The 20,040-nt window shown below is 37.0% G+C and overlaps 1 protein-coding gene across 1 annotated transcript in view; it reads left to right on the forward strand.

The window, feature by feature from the left end:
• CNTN5 (contactin 5) overlaps positions 1-20,040 on the forward strand; it is a 1,373,625-nt gene that overhangs the window by 196,772 nt on the left and 1,156,813 nt on the right. The window lies entirely within an intron of this gene.

A 20,040-nucleotide genomic window follows, 5' to 3' on the forward strand; every position in this document is an offset into this window, starting at 1 on the left:
CAGGTGACTGACTTCTGTACTAGGTGAGACTGGTATCTGATTTGCTATATATTTGTGAGACAGCTTCTGGACTTTATAATTGTATATTCAATTAAATATTTGCTGAAATATGAGGCAGGGATCTGTACAAATTTCTTTTCTATAATCCCAAACATTACTTTGAATATTCCTACCATATTGAGTGTCAGTGAGTCCTGGGGATTTATTTTGCTACAATGTTTGGGAATCAAGTCTAAAATGAGTTTGTCATTTGATAATTTATTCAGCAAACATTTTTGAATCCTACTGTGTGCCAATTTCTCTACTTGCTAATAACAATTACAATAATGAAAATTGCACAATTACTGCCATCAGTAAATCGGAGGAACTAGCAATTAAACAAGGTAGACTGATTTACTGTAATAAGTATTGCAGTAATAAGTAGCACACTTCGAAGTGGTGGTGAAAGACAGCCCTCCCAGAGGATGTAGAGGTTGATTTGAATATAAAAGTTAAGTGTCTGTCAGATAAAGGAGAGAAATGCAGTGTTGGCAAGAGCATATTCAAAGTCAGAGTCTTGAGAAAGCACAAAAATTGAGGAAATGAAGTGTGGTTATATTAGAGAAACACATTGTTTGTACAAAGAACTTTCAAGTTTAAGTACCAAAGGTTAAAAATAAATGTATGGGGCCCACTTGGCTAATCCTCTGCCTGCGGCGCTGGCATCCCATATGGGCGCTGGGTTCTAGTCCCAGCTGCCCCTCTTCCAATCCAGCTCTCTGCTGTGGCCCTGGAGGGCAGTGGAGGATGGCTCAAGTGCTTGGGCCCCTGCAACCCTGTGGGAGACCAGGAGGAAGCACCTGTCTCCTGGCTTCGGATCGGCTCAGCGTGGGCTGTGGCGGCCACTTGGGGGTGAACCAATGGAAGGAAGACCTCTCTCTCTCTCTCTCTCTCTCAGACACACACACACACACACACACACAGTCTGTAACTCTACCTGTCAAATAAATAAATGAAAATCTTTAAAAAAAATGTATGGAATATATGAGGTTAAAGCACTATATGGGATTGTTACCTGGACTAGTTACACAAAATTGTATCTCCTGATATCTGTGTGTGAACTTTGACAGAGCCTTTAATTTGTGTAATGAATGTACTGGTTTGGGACCCTCCAGCTCCAATTCCCCTAGTGAGAAGTTAACCAAATCAGGAAGGCCCACTCAAAGATGTTTGTGAAATGTGAGAGACTTCTCATCTCCTCAGTAATTTGATGTCCCTCTGGCAATCTGGTGGAAGTTTTTCCCTTCCCACCTTAGAACTTTTAACATATTACTTCAGATGTGGATTCACTCACTTCCCAGACTGACAAAGCATTCTGGGTATCAATAATTAGCTGATCCTTGGAATTCCAGCGATGCCGTAAACTTTGATCATCATCTAACCCAACTACCCACCTCATGCCTTAGTCTACTCCACAGTAGCTCTGCCAGAGGGGCCATCACTACTGTTCTTGAATATTCGAAAGCCATCCAGGAAGGTACTCTCATAGAGTTTTAGGCTTCTCTGACTAATAAGCATTTCTTACACCATCCCTTTTGTCATGGTCACAGTTTTTATGACTTTGAAGTTTGTGATTCAATGGGAACTGTATTGGAATTTTGTATTTGAAAAGTAGAGATAATATTTCTGGGGCCAAGCCCAGTGTGTGGCTCCTAGACACTTGAAATAGCATCCTGATTGTGTTCCCTTTAGAGTCTTGAAGGTAGAAATCAAAGTACTTTCCTTCCACTTCCAAGTTTATCTTCTGAGTGTATAACATCCTATAATTACGCTTCATCCAAGACATTTTTTAAGTCCAATCAGATTACAGTTTGCTCCATTTAAGCTTTTTGGTTTTGTGTTTTGGTTTTCATTGTTTGGTTTTTTGCTTTTCATCACAGAAGACAGAAGTTTTAAGGAGAAGTGGGAATGAGTTGTCTAGGTCAGCTCCTGTCACTTCAAGAACTTGTGTGCATCAGATGTCACTGAGAGCTGTTTAGAAATGTGGATTACCAGGTATCTCACCTAATTGTAGAATGTGCATTTTACCAAGATCTCCAAGTGTTTTCTTTGCCCATTCACTCAGAGAAGCACTAGTGTGAGTAGGAGAGAAAAAATCAATAAAGGAAATGTGGTAGGATTGTCCAAAGAATCTCTTGCCAGCTTGAGATAGAGGTTTTCTTTTATAATGAAATCTGTTTTGTCAGACATCTTCAGTAAACATCCTAATCAAGATTTCCTGAAAATCTTTTAGGCCTTTGAAACTTAACAACTCTGACCAAATCGGTACCTCTCCCAGGCTGTTGCCATCTCAGTAAAGGCATCACAGGCTCCTCTGCTGCTCCAGCTAAATATCCGAGGGTTGATCTTGATTTTCTTTTAGCCTCTCCCAACTATGTTCCAACCCATTAGGCTGACCTGTGGACCTTACCAGCCAGATCCACACTAAATCCACTTCTTTCCATCTTCCTCAAAGAAGACAGTCCTGCAAATACTGTCTTTTCCATGCAGTATACACTCTGACTTTCTACTGAGTAATTGTCCTCAGTACACTTAATTGCTGAGACATGCCGTAAGTTAAAACAAACAAAAAGACAACCGCAGCAGTCTTCCCTTAACTACCCTATTTCTTTGCTTCCTTTAAAAGTAAAGCTCCAAAAAATGTATGTACTTCATTTCTCTAATTGCTTTCCTTCCGTTTTCTCCTGTTAGTTCCAGTAATAGCCATTTTCAAGATCAGAACTAATCGTTGCATTGCCTAATTGCAGGTAAATCTTAGTTCTCATCTTACGTACAAGACCACATGTATGTGGTTTTCCTTGAACCACCATCTTCCTTTGGCCTCTGTGATAACATTTTTTCTTTAAATTTTCTCTTTACTTAATTGGTTTGTCTTCCCAGATTTTTGCTGGAACCTCACTGTCTAAACTTCTAAGTCCAGAGTACTTTAGAAGTCCAGAGTACTAGGATCTCTACTGTCCTACACCTGTCTATCACATCTGTAAGTCCACTCACAGCCTTTCTGGCTTTTCATACAGTGGGTGTTCTGGATTCCCAGAAATAAACCTTCAACCGGATCTTTCTACTCGCTTACAGTCCTGGACATAAATAGACTGTGTAATTTATGTCCAAATCATGATACATTGGAATATGAAGAGTAACAATTATTCTAAGAAAGCATATTTAAACCAGGACTGATATTGATAAAACAGTTTTTTATAATCACCGCTTCTATATGCATTTGCCTACTTACCATATACATTGGGATTTTGTGAGAAAGATGCTTAGTTTTCCACAAATAACCTTTTCTCTCTTTTTTAGTCATGAAACTTTATGTTCAGTTGAACAATTATTTTAGTATAAGGAATTAAATTTCTAAACATGTTTTGTTCTTGTACATGACGAGGTGACTATGAACAATAAATGAGTTGATGTGTGTTATTAAAGATCAGCTTAGAAAAAAATGTAGAGGACATGCCAATGTTTTATCATGTCTGTGTTCGTCTGCCTAGATTGTGAATCAAGGAGCTATGCAGAATCCATATATTCAGGTCAGCAGTATAAAAATGTGGAAGGAACATGTATATTGACACTAAATAAGCCTCTTTTTTAACTTGAAAGATAAAATAATATCTAATACCCATAATTAATGTAGTAGTCATTAGAGTTGAATCTAGTGCCCATTAATAGAGGTCTTAAATGTATTCACTATTTGACAAATAATTTATTACGTAACTGCTACTGTTTTAGAAATTTCAGATATAACACTAAACAGAAAAGGGCCCCTCAGAGCTTGTGTGCTGGCAAATGTAGTTTTACAGCATATTCTACTGAAATTATAGCATAGTAAGTAGTGTTATATAGTAGGATAATAAGGAAAAGGGGGAAATAAAAGTTGGTGAATACAAAGGGAGTTTACAAATCCTTGAGAGTCTCACTGTGATACTCTCTTCAACAGAGTAGATCTTAGGAAGGTTACACTTGAGCAAGGAGTTGAACAAGATTAGTAGTTTATTCATGAAGTTCCCATTCGGAAGAGGATTCAAAGCAGAGGGGGTAGAAAGACAGAGACCCCGGCACAGCAGTGTGCTTGTTTGAGGGGTAATTAAGAGCCAGAATTTACAATTTCAGGTCATGGTAAAGACTTGGGGTTTGCTTTCATTAAGAGAGAGGGCTATAGAAGAATTCTAAGAACAAAAGTGTCATGATCTGACTTGGATTTTAAAAGAATCTCTCCAGCTGTCAACTTAGAATTTTTTTTTTTATCTTTTATTTAATGAATATAAATTTCCAAAGTACGTCTCATGGGTTACAATGGCTTTCCCCCCCATACCGTCCCTCCCACCCACCACCCTCCCCTTTCCCACTCCCTCTCCCCTTCCATTCACATCAAGATTCATTTTCGATTATCTTAGTATACAGAAGATCAGCTTAGTATACCTTAAGTAAGGATTTCAACAGTTTGTTCCCACACAGAAACATAAAGTGAAAAATAATAGATGATTTTTTTTTAAATGATGATGAAATCAGATCAGACCTATTGTCATGTTTAATCCCAGTGAGAGTCAAGTTGGGAATTGATAGTTTCTTTTCTTTTTTTTTTTTTTTTTAACAGAAGATCAGTTTAGTGTACATTAAGTAAAGATTTCAACAGTTTGCACCCCCATAGAAACACAAAGTGAAATATACTGTTTGAGTACTCGTTATAGCATTAAGCCTCAGTGTACAGCACATTAAGGACAGAGATCCTACATGAGGAGTAAGTGCACAGTGACTCCTGTTGTTGACTTTACAAATTGACACTCCTGTTTATGGCATCAGTAATCTCCCTATGCACCAGTCATGAGTTTCCAAGGCTATGGAAGCCCCTTGAGTTCTCCGACTCTTATCTTGTTTAGACAAGGTCATAGTCAAAGTGGAGGTTCTCTCCTCCCTTCAGAGAAAGGCACCTCCCTCTTTGAAGACCTGTTCTTTCCACTGGGATCTCACTCACAGAGATCTTTTTGCCAGAGTGTCTTGGCTTTCCATGCCTGAAATACTCTCATGGGCTTTTCAGCCAGATCCGAGTGCCTTTAGGGCTGATTCTGAGGCCAGAGTGCTATTTAGGACATCTGCCATTCTATGAGTCTGCTGAGTATCTCACTTCCCATGTTGGATCACTCTCCCCTTTATTTATTCTATCGGTTAGTGTTAGCAGATACTAGACTTGTTTATGTGCTCCCTTAGCTGTCAACTTAGAATTAACTGAGACAGTAGGGAGTGTAGGGCAAGGGTAGAAGCAAGGAGATCACTTCCTCAGTTACTACGCTGATCAGGAAAGTGATGATGATTGTCAACTCAGTAGACCTGAATGAATGTTTGATTTATCACCACTATCCCCCTTCCAAATAACTCTTTCGGCAGACTCTGTACAGCTGTGAATAGCCAATTCTTTCCTGAGCTTAGGCCAAATCATTTGGGTTCATCTGGAATCATTTAGAGATGCGAGTTCAAGGATGCTTGTTGATACACAGTTTGAAACCTGCTCCTGAGGCATAGTTGCATCCCTGTCCATCTCAGTTTTGATTGCCCAGTCATTGTTAAAATTGTGTATGATAATGCAGTTTGCTTGTAATAAATTCTCCTCTATGCCAAAGCTAATTCACCCTGGGGTTTCTATTGCTAGAACACTTCTTGTTACCAATTTTTTAAAAGATGTATTCATTTATTTGAAAGGCAGAGATACAGAGAGCAGGGGTAGAGAGAGAGCAAGAAAGAAAGAGAGAGAGAGAGAGAGACCTCTGCTGGTTCACTCCCCCGATGGCTGCCTGCAATGGCTGGAGTTGGGATGATCAGGAGCTAGGAGTTTCCTCTGGGTCTCCCATGCCAGTGCAGGGATCCAAGGACTTGGGCCATCTTCTACTGCTTTCCCAGACTATAGCAAAGAGCAGGATTGGAAGTGTAGCAGCAGGACTCGAACCGGCACCCGTATGGGATGCCAGCACTGCAGGAGGCGGCTTCACCCACTATGCCACAGCACTGGTCCCGTTGCTAATAAGTTTTTTAAACTTAATTCAGATTACTAATACTTGTTATCTTGAAACAAAATATACTTTATCTTAAACAGCCATTTGTAGTGCCTACTATGTGCCATTGTAATTCAGACATTGATACTGAGAGTGTTGGCCTGTTTTTTTCTTCTCTTTTCTATTTTATTCTATAAGTATTTCTTCACCAAGAGAGATGAGCACAATTTTATAATTCAAATTCTCACTGTTTCTAAACTGCATTATTCTTTTTGCCCGGATAATAATTATATGGATTGGAAAAAATCACAAATAATTGCAAGTTAAAGCACAAAACAGAACGAACAGTTGTGACGTGGTACAGATCAGAAACTCCAAGAGGGTTGAATAATACCTGAAACACTGTATGTTCTTGTAACTCCATGTAGATCAGCACTGAGATAATACAAAGGTTTAAATAAGAGAAGAAGCCCAAATAACTCTTTCACCTGACGTCCAATGATTTTCTTGAAAATATCAGTTTCTGAGTCTATCAATAGATAATCCAGTGCAGAAGTAGGATAACTGGCTCTGAGAATAGCCCATTTTCCTACATTGTATGTAATTTACAAGGAACTGAAGAGTTTTGGCAAGCAAAAGAAATATTGAATTAGTTTGAAATACAGGTTAATATGACTCAGAGGGTTTATAAAAAGAGACAGACATTACTATTAGGAAACAGTCATGATCAAATTCCATGTCAGTATAATTCTAGCATTCAAACAAATACAGCTTTGCTGATGATGTTTAATCTTTTATGGATCACCTGAGTTTTCCAAATAATTTTAATCTAGCCTTAAAAAGTTACATATTTCAAATTTGTTCAATTGACAATGGAGAATTTATCTGAGGAAAGTTTTGAATTTTTATGCTTTTGCAGAGACATTGATAAAATATAAAAAAGTTTATTTTTATTGTTCTGTTCCTTAGTTTATTAGGGAGTACCTCTGATCATTACAATGTATTTTCTATTTAAAGACTGGAAAGGCGGAATTGGCTTATGCTTAATATCGCAATTACCTGAAATCTGTTTTGTGTCTCAAGGGTGAAATAAATGTCACTTGAATTCATACAAGGCACGTTTTTTTCAGCTTATTTTCCCTGATGGAAAACACATTAATAGTTAAGCCTTTTTTTACCCTTTTATTAAGATTAATAGTTTTGACCTTTCCATTTGGCTGGGTCTCAGGAGTATGGTTAGATATGTTTTGTAAGGTAAAAAAAAAAAAAGATAGTAGTACCTATGAGGTACACAAATGTTTATGTCATTTTATATTTCATATAGAGGAAATTGTTAACTTACACGTATAATCAATGCCTGAATAATTAGAGAACAGTGGGAAATAATTTACTTAAGTCTTAATTCTGTTTCTTGCTATGAAACACATAATGGTTTTATTATCATTATTTATTTGACATTTATTTTAAAATGAAGTAAATCTAATAAAATGTATGAACACCAAAAAGAGTACAGTGATTTAAAAGAATTATACGAGGTCATGAAGGTCAAGATCCTTGGTTTTTGTTTCTGTAATTTGATGATTGATGCCAAAAGCATTTAGATTTTAAAAATTCAAATTAAACAGCAAAATCACTTTATTTCCTTGATTTTGTAAGCTGTTTACTAAGATAAAAATATTAACATTTTGGAGGATAGAGGTTGATGTAGCTGTTCAGATACTTCTCCATACCCTCACATACTATAGTTGGAAGGACCTAGATTCAAATGGGTGCTTAAATTTAAATCCCGGTTTCCTACTGATCTGTCCCCATGCGGGAGACTGGAATTTGGTTTCTGGCTCCTGGGTTTGGCCTGGCCCAGCCCTCATTGTTGGTGGAATTTGGAAAGTGAACCAGTAGGGGGAAACCTCTTTGTTTCTTTCTCTTGCCTTCTCTATGACTTTCTAATAAAATGAAAATTTAATAAAGCTCACATATTATAAATATATAATTAATGCAAGTAATTAATGTAAACTATTTAATTTTGTAGATATATATATTCTGTTAGCTATGAAAGGTGGAAATTACCTCATGAAAAGTGAGAAAATATATGTGTACATATAGAGAAGAGAAGGGGAGCAGAAGAAACAGAATGTACTACCATATCAATTAACCCACATGGAAAAATATAAAATTTACCCAGAATCAACTTTACGAAACTTTCTCTGATTTAGAAATCACTAATAAGTTTTATACATGTACGATCTTACTTCATTATTTATGATTTTTAAAGATTTTATTTATTTATTTATTTGAAAGAGTTACACAGAGAGAAGAGGCAGAGAGAGAGAGGTCTTCCATCCAATGATTCACTCCCCAGATGGCTGCAACGGCTAGAGCTGCGCTGTTCCAAAGCCAGGAGCCAGGAGCTTCTTCCAGGTCTCCCACATGGGTGCAGGGGCCTAAAGACTTGGACCATCTTCCACTGCTTTCCCAGGCCATGGTAGAGAGCTGGATCAGAGGAGGAGCAGCTGTGACTAGAACCAGCACCCATTTGGGATGCTGGTGCTTCAGGCCAGGGCATTAACCCACTGCGCCACAGCACCAGCCCCTGTTTATGATTAAACTATTAAAATGTGACTTTCAAATCAAGTTTATTAAGATTTCAGAAAGTCAAATATGGTGAGACAGTACATGTCCCATCTATATGCAAAAATGACATAGCGTGATTCATTGATTATCCACTACATTTTGAAAACAATTGCAAGACTCAAACTTCTTTTATTAAAAGTATAGCTCAGTTTCTTCATTTATATGTCAATTATAAACAAATCAAAACTTAGCTCATAGTACAATTTGTCTTGCAGAATTACTTCTGTATTTCATGTCAATACTTTAAAATCCATGTAGCTTGTACTTGTATTCTTCCTTGAATATTCTTCATTGTTAATAGATGCTTTGATTTTAGTATTCTTTAGTGCCATGTACATAAAAATAATTACTCACTAAATATGTTAATATGAAGGAACACAAATGGCCCCGATGTGACTTCTTTATTCTCTTGGTCAATGCATTGTTTTTCCTCAAAAGTGTTGATTATCTTGATTCCTCTCAAATTTGTCTCAGCTTCCCAGTGTCTTCATCTCTCATTTTGCAAGGAAGTGTAGTTCTTGAAACACCACAGTGCCTCCATAATATAACTTTTGTGTAATAAGATCTTATATCTTATTAGTACTGGAAACTTCTCTGCCCAGAAACACTACCAGTCCTGCCCTGTCCTGTCCTGTTCTGCCTATTTGTGTCTATCAGAGAAAGGACATCCACTTATTCTCCTCTGTTATCAGAGGCAGAGGAAAGGGGTCTAAATAATCTTAACACATCCCCATTAACTTACTGAGGTGGTAGATAAATTCAATAAATCAAAACATAGTTCTCAGTTTGTACTAACATCAGTATAAGCTTGTTTTTTGATTTATTTTTTCTTTTTTTAATTTTTATTTATTAAATATAAATATCCAAAGTACAACTTTAGGATTATAGTGGCTTTTCTCCCCCATAACCTCCCTCCCACCCTCAACCATCCCATCTCCCACTCCCTCTCCCATCCCATTCACATCAAGATTCATTTATCTTTATATACAGAAGATCAATTTAGTAAATACTAAGCAAAGATTTCAACAGTTTGCACCCACACAGAAACACAAAGTGTAAAGTACTGTTTGAGTACTAGTTATATCTTTAATTCACATAGTACATCACATTAAAGACGGAGATGATACATGGGGAGTAAGTGCACAGTGACTCCTGTTGTACACCATTGACACTCTTATTTATGGTGTCAGTAGTCACCTGAGGCTCTTGTCACGAGTTGCCAAGGCTATGGAAGCCTCTTGAGTTCATCAACTCTGATCTTATTTAGACAAGGTCATAGTCAAAGTGGATTAAGAGTCAAAGGGATCACATAAACAAGACTAATGTCTGCGAATGCTATTTGAAAGAATTTAAAAGGAGAGAACAATCCAACATGGGAAGCGGGATGCACAGCAGACTCATAGAAAGGCAGATGTCCAAAACAGCACTCTGGCCTCAGAATCAGCCCTTAAGGCATTCAGACCTGTCTAAAAAGCCCATGAGAGTATTGCAGGCATTGAAAGCCAAGATACTCTGGCAAAAAAAAAAAAAATGACCTAAATGAAAGATCTCTGTGAGTGAGATCCCAGCGGAAAGAATGGGCCATCAAAGAAGGAGGTACCTTTCTCTGAAGGGAGGAGAGAACTTCCACTTTGACTATAAACTTGTTTTTTGATTTATTTTAAACTAAAATATACTTATTAAGTTCTAAAATATAATATGGATGCAATCAATTATCCTCTCTGACTCTTACCTCCACCACCCTCTTTAAATCTATTGCATCAAAATTTGCTTCAAATTCACTTAGCTTAAAATAATATTCAAAGTCCTTTATTAAGAATCATGGAATCCTAGGTGTAGAATGATATTCAAGTTTATATAAGGAATCTTAAAAGTACTTAAACCCTGTTTGCATCATTCCAGCAAGACAGTATTCTCTTATATTTGAAAAGATTATGCAACACAGAATTTCCCGTTATTACAGGAATTCATTCCATTGAATAATAGCAATAATCATCACACAATTTCTTCGTATTAAGTAGAAATCTGTTTTCAAAAACTTTCTCATTGACATTTAGTCATATAATATCAGCTATATAATTTTAAATTCTACCACATACATGCTTCTCACATATTAGTACAAGGTTTCATGCCCCCCCCCCGAATATTGTTCCCCAAATAAATATTTCCAATTCCCTCAACCATTCCTTATAGGGTATTGTTTTTTAAGTATATTGATCCATTATGCTTTATGCAACAAATAAGAAAGAAGAATAGAACTTTGGCATTACTAACAGAGACTGCAAGTCAATGTACTTATCACAATTGAGGCATTATTTAAAAATAATATAAAGCATGCTCAATAATAGGGCTGTAGGCAAGGTGATTAAAATATTAAATATTTTTATTTTCATATCACAGTTAAATGAGAGAAATTTATGAAAATGATTTTCAGAAATTAAAAAACAGAACTGCATTTCTGTTCCTTCTTGCTCTTCATGTATTTTAGTTATTCCAAAGTTATTTAAAAGCCAAGTGTCTTCAGTGTAAGAAATTATAATTTAATGAAGGTTTGACACTTGTTAAATGGAAGCACAGGTAAACTATAAAAATCTTAACCAGGAATAAAAACATGCACTCGGAACTGCAACTCCTCTCTCAGTATGGCATAATGGAAATCATAAAATTAGTGTTTTCATTTTCATTGGTTTCAGTTTAGTATCTGTAGTGGAGGCATTGTAGCACATATCCCATCTCTTTCAAGATGAAATCACTCACTGTGCCAACCTTATGAGAATGGTAGTTGGATAGTTCACAGCTGCACCTCTTCTAGAATAAAGAGTCATTATCACTGAAGGTCACCTCATCTATCAAAGACAACCTTGGTAATTCAGCACCTGAGGAATGGTCAATGCAGATACCAAAAAGCCCAGTCTTTGGGTTAAGAATAACACCCATGTATTTATTTTGAAAAAATGGAATCACTGCTTTTAGAAATGAAGATGACATTTTAAGAATAACTTTGGACATTGTAGAGAATGGATTTTAGAGAAGCTCTCAGGAACTAATTTGAGGGCATGTCACGTTTGAGACACTTCTGAGACATCCAAGTGAAGATGACGAGAAGTCAAAAAGAAGTTTGGAATTTGTCAGAGATGGAGTCTGACAATATAAGTTTTTATAACAAATGTCACGGAAAGCAAATGACTTGAAATCTCAAAGGGGATCATCACAAATCAAATGTGGCATGATCTCACGTATTGTGCAGTCAAGTTGCTATGGTAGTTTTGGAGAAAACAGTTATTATCAAATGCTAGGAAGAGCTGAGGAAGGAATGGGGAAGGTGTATTGATATGATAAGTTAGAGTTACATAGGAGAAGGAAGTTCTGGTGTTCTGTGACAGAGTAGGCTGAATAGAGATAACAGTAATGCACTGTGTATTATCCTTAAAAAAAAAAGAAGCTATCAGAAATGACTTTGAATGTTTTTGCTATAAAGAAATGATGTGTTTATCCTGATGTAAATATTGCACAATGTCTGCATACATCAAAGTATCAAGTGGTGGGCTGATGTTACATGGGTTAAGTAGGTTAAGCCCTGTCTTGGGACATGGGCATCCCACATCTGAGCACCATTTCAAGACCCAGCTGGCCACTTCTGATCCAGCTTCCTGCTAATGTGTCTTGGGAGGCAGCAGAAACTGGCCCAAGTATGTGGGCTTTTGTCAATCATGTGAGAGACCTGGATAGAGTTCCCAGTTCCTAGCTTCAGCCTGACGCAGACCTGGCTGCTGTGGCTCTTTGGGGAGTGAACAAATGGATGAAAGATCTTTCTTTCACTCCTGCTTTTATTCTTGCTGTGCTTTTGAAACAAATGAATGCATTTTTTTAAATACCAGATAGTACCTCAAATACATGAACAATTCTTATGTATCAGTGAAAAAAATGTTTTGTAAGAAAAAGAAAAGTAAAAATATATTACTAATTATGGATTGATAATAAATTAAAATCAATAAAGGAAACTGGGAAGGAATAGAGAGTGGGAGAAATCAGACCAAGATGGGACTTGCAGCTACCTAGTGCCCATAGCAACAGGAAGCTGAGAAGTAGGCATTTGGAGAGTGAAGCGGCAGATGGATGATCTCTGTATGTCTTACTTTCTTTTTCTCTCTCTCTCTGCTCTGAAGTAATGCAAAATTTAGAAGGGGTGGGGAGAGAAAATGATTATTATTGCTGAAAAGGGATTGAATGCATGCACACTGTATGTTTCTTTTTATATTTCACAATTTCTCATACAGCAGAATCAGACATCCATCCATTCAGCAAAGAGCCTTGTTTAAAAATTTCTTCAGTAGCCGGCGCCGTGGCTCAATAGGCTAATCCTCCACATTGCAGCGCCAGCACACCGGGTTCTAGTCCCGGTCAGGGCACCAGATTCTGTCCCTGTTGCCCCTCTTCCAGGCCAGCTCTCTGCTATGGCCCGGGAGTGCAGTGGAGGATGGCCCAAGTGCTTCAGCCCTGGGAGACCAGGAGAAGCACCTGGCTCCTGGCTTCAGATCAGCGCAATGCGCCGGCCGCGGCACACAGGCCGCGGCGGCCATTGGAGGGTGAACCAACGGCAATGGAAGACCTTTCTCTCTGTCTCTCTCTCTCACTATCCACTCTGCCTGTAAAAAAAAAAAAAAAAAAAAAAAAATTCTTCAGTAATCATCATCTTCTATCATGAAAAATTTCCACTCTGTTGGATGGGCAGCATACATTCCAATTAACTCTTAAGTGACCAGGATTTAAAATCTGGACACTGTTAAATTCTCACTACAAAATGTGCATGCAACAGTCATACAGTACTAATGTGTAGCTGTGATAAAATTATAGATAATTTTGTCACTAATGAATATTTTAAAAGATTTTAGATATTTGAAAGGCAGAGTTACAGAAAGAGTTGAGGGACTGATAAACAGAGATCTATTCCCTGGTCCATTCCCCAAATGGCCACAACAGCTGGGTGGGGCTAGCCCAAAGCTGAGAGCCCAGAACACCCTCTTGGTTTCCCACATGTGTAGCATTGGTCCAAGCACCCAAGCCACGGTTCTATCAACCTCCTGAACTCAACTTGTGTATTCTACATATGAGCAAGAGCACATGGTATCTATTTTTCTACGCTCAACGTATTTCACCTCACATAATAACCTCCAGTTCCACTCATGTTGTTACAAATAAGATGTTAGTTTTTTGTGCTGAGTAGCATCAAATTGTATGTATTTACCACATTTTCTTTGTCCATTCATCAATTGGTGGATGCTTAGTTTGTTTGCATTTTTTTGGCTATTGTGGGTATGGTTGCAGTAGATGTGGGAGTGCAGAGTTCTTCTTGCCTGACTAATATAATTTCTTTTGGATATGTACACAATTGTGGGATTATTGGGTGTACAGTAGTTCTATTTTGGTTCCATGTTGAAAAAAAGGTTTTATGCCATTTTCCAAAATGGATATACTAAATCACATTGGCATCAAAAGTATATAAAGGTTTTCTTTCTCCATGTCCTTGCTGGAGCTTTTTTTTTTTTGGTGGTGGGGGGGGGGTGGTTAATAGCCAATCTAATTGGAGTGAGTTGATCTACTGTTGTCATTTTGATTTGCATTTCTCCAAGGAGTTTTGGTGAGCATAATTCATGTGCTATTTGACATTTGAATATATCCTATGAAAAATGTGTATTTAAATCATCTATTTTTAAATTGGATTATTTGTGTTTTTTTGCTATTAATGCTTTTGAATTCCTTATATTTTTGGATTATTAACTCCTTGTCACCAAGGTTGTCTCAACTCTATGGATTGTTTTTAAAAATATGGACAGATCCCCTAAAATTATTTAGGCCATAAAATAGCTAAAAATGAAGTCTAATTAACCTATGGAAGTATTTAAGTCCTAAATGTGTAATTATAAAATTGCTACGAAACCAAAGAGCACTGATATTAGGGTCCTTAGTATCCCTTTTTTATATACTTTTGATGTATACATTTGTGTGTGAATTCTATCTTCATTAATTCATCATTTTTAAAATTCAAGGCAGATATTTCTACACAGATGACTTTTAATGATATTGAGCCATGTGCACCGTCTCACTGAAATGTGCAGTAACCTTGCACATCATGTCTTGTGACTCCATATATGACTTCATTTGTACTTTTTCTCCATACATCTCTCCACAGAAGTCCTGTTTCCCAACTGTTATAGCTACTTCAAGGCTGGTAGGAATGTGTCTTCTGCTTATTCTTTGTTTTTTTTTTTTTGAATATTGGTATCTTGATTTTCTTATAAGAGCTCATCATATGTTAGGTGTTAAATATATGTGTTAACCTTCTCTCATAGTTGTGACAAAAATATTTCCAATAATTTAATGATGCATTTGTGCCGTACATGTTAAAAGTTGTATATAGTTTGCTATGTAATTTTATCTATTCGAATATTTTGCTTTATGTTTATGCATGATTATTTATTTTACACATCTTGTTAGAAGTATGTCTTGATACCAATGGGAAACCACTTAAAATTTTTCTAAATATTTCTTTGTATCATATTTTGTATAAATATCATTATTATGAATATTTATAGTTTATTCAATACATAATGAGATTTATCATGCTAGTAAATATCCAAATTAGCTCGATATTTTAAAATATAATTAAGTAGATTAATTCACAATTTTTTCAGAATTTGCTATTATTTTATCCAAAAGCTTTACTAGGTTTTGAATTCTAAATAAGCCACATATAGCATTAGTAATGTGTATTCAATATAACAGAAACATGTTTTTTGAATGCATATCAAATTAATGAATATGACATTTAAGTTAGCTTTATAAATCTCATGAATATTTTGTAATAGGAATTGTTGCTATTAAATACTGAATAGCTTATTCTGACACTAATTATTTATTAGATTCTTTAACCTCTAACAAAGGTTTAAAGTCACTACAATCATTATTACTTGAATGATAAACAAAACTACAATTTTAGGGGAAAAGCTGGATGTAGTCTGAGACCAATAAAATGAAAAGAACGAAACATTTTATTTCCAAGAGAAAAGCCAGTAATTGTTACTCAGAACACATAAGGAAGGCGTGATTTTAAACATTTAGAGGAAATCACAAAAGCTTGAAGGGCTGTCCCCTAGGGGCACCTTGGAAGAATTCATGTTTCTAAAATAGGAAGCATTTGTCAAGACTTGAGTACAGGAGTGGTTTTAGGCTACAGCGTCAGCATAACTAGAGCACATGAACTTTCTATCCTTAATGGCCACTGTGCTACCTCAGTCAACACTGTATGCTTTTTGTTACCAAACAATATTTAAATGTTTACATTATATATTTTATATGCAAAATATTATTAGTAGCTAAGACATCTAAATTAAGAGGAAAAATCTCATATCAAATTAATAATGTAGGATGAATACGAGCAAATTGGGCTAACTGCAAATAAATGTCTTGTGTACTTAAGTACTTAAGTACCCTGAGTAACAGGGTGTGGGTATACCACTTCACATAGACCTGGTTATATCTAGGCATATTTTTAAGTATTTGAAAGTCGATTGTATTTCTATCCTTTGAATTATATTCAGTAAGTAGCATTTATCTTTCCTTGATCTTTGGTGTATCATAGGGAGGATGGTAAATACCTATAATGCCAGCAGAATTACTTTTAATAAAGTTGGGAGTCGTGTTTTAGCACAAACTGAGGTTAGGTTGCACCTTTTTGTATGAAAGGGAAGGCTCCTGGAAGCTGGCCTCCAGGGTGAGCTACAGGAGGCCTTCACATCATGGACACACAGCTCTTTAAAAATTAAAAAAAAGGGGCCAGCACCGTGGCTCACTTGGTTAATCCTCTGCCTGCGGCGCTGGTATCCCATGTGGGCACTGGGTTGTAGTCCAGTTGCTCCTCTTCCAATCCAGCTCTCTGCTGTGGCCCAGGAGGGCAGTGGAGGATGGCCCAGGTGCTTGGGCCCCTGCAACCCTGTGGGAGACCAGGAAGAAGCACCTGGCTCCTGGCTTGGGATGGAAACTGCTCGGGCCGTTGTGGCCAATTAGGGAGTTAACCAACGGAAGGAAGACCTCTCTCTCTCTCTCTATTTCTCTGTCTCTTTCTATCTATCTCTATCTCTATCTCTATCTCTATCTCTCATACTATCTATAACTCTACCTGTCAAATACATTTTAAAAAAATTCAGTTCACAAAAAATACTTAAGAAAGAATTATGGATTTAAAAAATTTTGCACAAGCATCAGCTTATATATATTTTTAAACATTTATTTATTTCAAAGGCAGAATTTCAGAGAGAGGAGGAGAGACACATACACAGGAAGAGAGAGCCAGAGAGAGATCTTCCATCTACTGGTTCACTCCCCATTTGGCTGCATTGACCTGGGCTATGCTAGTCAGAAGCCAGGAACTAGAAAGTTCTTCCAGGTCTTCCATGTTGAAGCAGGTACCCAACCACTTGTTCCATCTTCTGTTACTTTCCCAGGCACATTAGCAGGGAAGCTGGATCAGAAATGGAGCAGCCAGGACTTGAACCAGTGCCCATATGGGATACCAGCATTGAAGGCAGTGGCTTAACCCGCTACAACATTGCGCTGGCCCCTCAACTTATATTGTAATTATATCTTTCAAGGAACTCTTAGGTAATGTGATATCTTGAGTAACTTACAGACCACCCAGTACTTCATATTATATCCCTTGTAATCACACCAAAAATCTCCCCGAGTAACTAGGTTAACATGGTTAAGTCATTTAAACATTAGGGGAAACAATCTTTCTGTTCCTTCTTCCTTTTCTTCCTTCTGTTTCCCTCAAGTGTTTCCTTCTTTTCTCATTACTACTCTCAAACACATTCTATTCTTCAGAACTATCACATGGCTAAGCTTTGGATGCCAGGCACTAGAGCCACGTGGTTAAATTAAATCTTAGCATTTTGGGGCCAACGCTGTGGCGCAGTGGGTTAACGCCCTGGCCTAAAGCGCCAGCATCCCATATGGGTGCCGGTTCAAGACCCTGCTGCTCCACTTCCTATCCAGCTCTCTGCTGTGGCCTGGGAAAACAGTGGAAGATGGCCCAAGTTTTTGGGTCTCTGCACCCACGTGGGAAACCCGGAAGAAGTTCCTGGCTCCTGGCTTTAGATCAGCATGACTCCGGCCGTTGCGGCCATCTGGAGAGTGAACCACCCGATGGAAGACCTCTCTCTCTGTCTCTACATCTCTCTGTAACTCTATCTTTCAAATAAATAAAATAAATCTTTTTAAAAAAATCTTAGAGTTTTAGCAGTATATCTATGGGGGTTTTTCTCTATTAATATTAGTTAGCACATGTAGTTTTTCTGTTCTTGGGTAGTAAACTCGATCCTTTGCCAATGATAGGAGATGTGTTTTCAGTTATCTCATATATATATATATATATACACATACATATATATGTAATGCATATAGAAGTTTTATCAAATAATTTTTAGAAACTCATAATGAAGGGAAGGGCTAGAGACTAACTTGGTTTAAATGTTTAGTAATACAGATACTAGATAACAACCATGATATGTACACACATAAAGAGCAGAAAAGAAATCTGAATCAGATTAGGCCCTAATTCCAGTTGCAATGCTCAGTGTATCTATAATTTTAAATAAATTACTTATCCCCAACAAATTTTAGTCTCCTCATTGGCAGAATTCCAATAATATCTATTGCATATATTTTGAAGATTATTCAAAGGCACGTTCTGTATAAAGTTCACAGGCATGTTCTATGTAAGGTTGTTAGTTTTTACATAGTTTGATGATGTATACCATGTTCTTTAGGAATGCTAGTCATCAATAATAATAAAACTCCTACTGCTTTCACTAAAATTGAAACTATAAATTATTCTATTTTTGTTATAATTGGTATATTTCCCTCTAGTCTTTTTCTATCAATACTCAGCTATTTATTAACAAAAACTGCTGAGTGTACTCCTTTGCCTTGTGTATTTTTGGGTAAGCAAATATACTAAGCACCTTGATTTGAAACTTTTGTGAAAATTAACACAGATCATTAATGTGAAGTGTTAATGTGGTATTCAATGACCTCATTTTTTGTAATGATCTTTAATGGTATTCGTTTCCAAATTGTTCAAAATATATGCTGCTTTAAACGTACTTAAAATGTTTAAAAGATATTTTTTGTTTTTAAAAGACATATTTAGTTCTTTTTTTATTTCATTTTTCCCTAAAAAACTAATGGACTTTATTTTTGAAAACAGCTTTAGGTATACAGCAAATGCTTAAACATAAAGGACAAAAGCACCCACATTCTCCTTCCTACAGGTATAGACACCAGCTTTTCCCTATTAACATGTTGTATTATTATCATAAATTTGCTACAGTCAATGAGCCCAAAACATACTATGATTGACTGAAGTCCAGAGGGACTTTATGCATCTTTCCTTTATGCATTGTATGGGCAACAAATGCATAATGTCATATAACCACTATTATAGTTTCACTCTGAATAGATTCACTGCCCTAAAAGTCCCTTATGCTCTACCTACTCAATCCTGCCCTACCTGTCTCTAAACCTCTCTCAACCACTGATCTTTTTACTGGCTCTATAGTTTTATCTTTTTTTATTTAATAAATGTAAATTTACAAAGTACAACTTTTGCATTGTTGTGGCTTTTTCCCCCATAACCTCCCTCTCACTCGCAGCCATCCCATTTCCTACTCCCTCTCCCTTCCCACTCTTCATCAAGATTCATTTTCAATTATCTTTATATACAGATGATAAACTTAGTATATACTAAGCAAAGATTTCAACAGACTGCACCCACACAACTGCACAAGATATAGAGTACTGTTCGACTAGTAGTTTTACCGTTAATTCTCATAGTACAACACATTAAGGACAGAGATCCTACATGGGGAGCAGGTGCACAGTGACTCCCGTTGTTGATTTAACAATTGACATTCTTATTTATGGTGTCAGTAATCACCCGAGGCTCTTGCCATGAGCTGTCAAGGCTATGGAAACTTCCTGAGTTCTCCAACTCTGAACTTATTTAGTCAAGGCCATATCACAGTGGAAGTTCCTTCCTCCCTTCAGAGAAAGGTGCCTCCTTCTTTGATGGCCCGTTCTTTCTGCTGGGATCTCATTCATTCACCAAGATCTTTCATTCAGGTTGTTTTTGCCACAGTGTTTTGGCTTTCCATGCCTGTGAGACTCACATGGGCCTTTTAGCCAAACCGAATCCCCCAAGGGTTGATTCTGAGGCCAGAGTGCTGTTTAGGGTATTTGCCATTCTGAGTCTGCTGTGTATCCTGCTTCCCCTGCAGGATCATTCTCTCCCTTTTAATTCTATTCTTCATTATTTGCAGACACTGGTCTT

The sequence above is a fragment of the Oryctolagus cuniculus genome, chromosome 1 (genome assembly GCF_964237555.1).
Source record: "Oryctolagus cuniculus chromosome 1, mOryCun1.1, whole genome shotgun sequence".
Lineage (NCBI taxonomy): Eukaryota > Metazoa > Chordata > Mammalia > Lagomorpha > Leporidae > Oryctolagus > Oryctolagus cuniculus.